Source organism: Sitodiplosis mosellana, unplaced genomic scaffold (assembly GCF_009176505.1).
Source record: "Sitodiplosis mosellana isolate CC-2019 unplaced genomic scaffold, AAFC_SMos_1.0 Smas_scaffold_1414, whole genome shotgun sequence".
NCBI lineage: Eukaryota > Metazoa > Arthropoda > Insecta > Diptera > Cecidomyiidae > Sitodiplosis > Sitodiplosis mosellana.
Window position 1 is genome coordinate 1 of NW_022596656.1, and position 2,363 is coordinate 2,363.

The 2,363-nt window shown below is 33.9% G+C and overlaps 1 long non-coding RNA gene across 1 annotated transcript; it reads left to right on the forward strand.

Moving 5' to 3' along the window:
• LOC129571142 (uncharacterized) lies at nt 1-1,165 on the forward strand. Its single transcript, XR_008688219.1, has 3 exons — nt 1-120; nt 212-822; nt 905-1,165. It is a non-coding gene; the product is annotated as an uncharacterized LOC129571142 (long non-coding RNA).
• Nucleotides 1,166-2,363: the final 1,198 nt, after the last annotated feature.

A 2,363-nucleotide genomic window follows, 5' to 3' on the forward strand; every position in this document is an offset into this window, starting at 1 on the left:
TCTATTGTATATCCAAAATGTCTTCAACTCAGAAGAAATGTGTTTAAAATGGTCGTGGTCGCTGGCCTGCGAAATGCAATACACCATTTTGTCAACCGCATTGCTGTTCATTTATGCAAAGTAATTTTTTTTATTTTATCTTGAAATGATTAAATTATTTTGAAAATTAGGCAAATATCAAATTGAATTCTTTTTATCTCGTCGCGAACAGATATCCAAATGCAGCAAAGCTAATGTTCTGTTCGCTATTTGCGATATGCGTTGGTTTGCTCTTTTCAGTCGTTATCTTTACAAAATGCATATTCACCTATGATGTTCTTCATTCATTGTTCACTGAAATGTATATTGCACCGTGGACACGAGTCCTTCCGTACCTTGTCGGAGTTGCAGCTGGCTATGTCATGTACATGATGAAGGGTAAATTGCCCTTGGGTGAAGTAAGTGGTTTACCAGAATATTGACAATTTTTGTAACGAAACATTTTTTTGAAAATTTTCTTCTAAGAAAACCATCAAAATAACTTGGATCATGATGATAACAATTCTTATTCTTTGCCATAAATCGACAATAAACCCTGACACATCGTATGTTACGACCGCGTTTGCGATTACAATCATGCGTATTTTGTATCCGGCGTCAATATCATGGATGATTCTGGCCAGTCATGCAGGATATGGTGGCCGCTTTGCCAAGTTTCTAAACCATCCAATTTTCGTGCACATCAACAAATTGTCGTATGGAATTTATTTGCTAAATCCAGTCGTTATCATTTTGGTATATGGATGGCAAGATCACAGCACGCATATCGATCCAGTTTCAATGGTTTGTAGAACGTATATCACATGATATGGTCGAATCAGTTTTTTTCCACATTTATTAATCCATTTCTTGATTGTTTTTCTAGGTGGTAATGATAACTGGAATTACCGTCTTCGTTTACCTAACGGCGGTGGTGTTTTCACTCATGTTCGAAATACCATACACAAACCTTTCGGCAAAAATTTTGGGTCAATCATCATTAAAACGGGAAATGGTGACGTTTTCATCAAAATCAACCGAATTGATTGGAACGAAGAAAATGCTTTGATGGAAAATCCGGTGGAGTTTGGTATGATTCATGGAGACTCAGGATTCGACTCGAGTCCAGCGCATTCCGTTCTTGTGTGCATTCGTACAGTAATTTAGTCATTTATGTATGCAAAATATAAGAAGCATGCAATTTCGCATTGGTATACAAGAACACAAGTACTTGAATCAAGCCATTTACTGAGAATACACGAATCAAACCAAATCCAACCTGATTTGTACTTTAGCCCATTAAGTCTTAATTCTTAACTTTATCTTTGAAGAATTACACTCTCATCGATTTGTTGATTTTACCGAGCTGTTTTCCAGTTTTTTTAAATGTAATTCTTCTTTCTGAAAACGTTGATGTCTTGATAATAATTTGAAGGAAATATATTAACGAAAAAAGGAATTTAAACGCCTCATGAATTTCGATGATAATAAAATGCCACAAAACGAAATGCAAAATCAAATTGTCTCATGCATTTGAATGCTTTTGAAACATATGAGTAGTTTGGAGCGAAAATGTTATACAGAAAAGTTGAATGGAAAAATGTCGATGATGAATGAGCGGAAAAGGGATAGCTATATAGTAAACTATAGTGAACTATATAGCTATCTCTTTTCATTTGACATTTTTCCTCTCAACTTTTTTGTATAACATTTTCGCTCCAAACTACTCATATAGCCTATATGTTCGGAATTACTCAAGATACTCATTTACCCAGCCGTTTGCATAAGTTTTTTTTTATCACCGATTCTAATACAAAAGTAAAGCGATAAGGATCTCAAATAAAAAATACTTTGAAAAATGTGCTCTAAAATTGTATAGCCCTCACTAATTTACACCAGATTTGTGCTAATTTTTTATGTGAATCAAAATTTCCATATCAAAAAACCTGTACAAAATGAGCAAAATTTGATGTGGATTTTTATTTGGGATAGTAATCAGAGTTCAAATCATGTACATTGTACACGAATCATTTGATAATTGAGGGTGTGAGAATGAAAATGGCAATACAGGAATAAACATTCTGAAGCGCATCAAGAAAAAAAATTCGCAAAAGTGAATCATGAGTTCTGAATACGCAAAAGTGAACCATGAACCTCCTATGCTGCCCATGTAAATTCATGTTTCAATTTTGCATATTCAGAACTCATGATTCATTTTTGCAATTTTTTTTTCTTGATGCGTTTTAGAATGTTTATTCCTGTATTGCCATTTTCATTCTCACAGCCTCAATTTTAAAATCGTGTATACACGTTTTATGCATATAATTCGACTGCATTATAAAAAT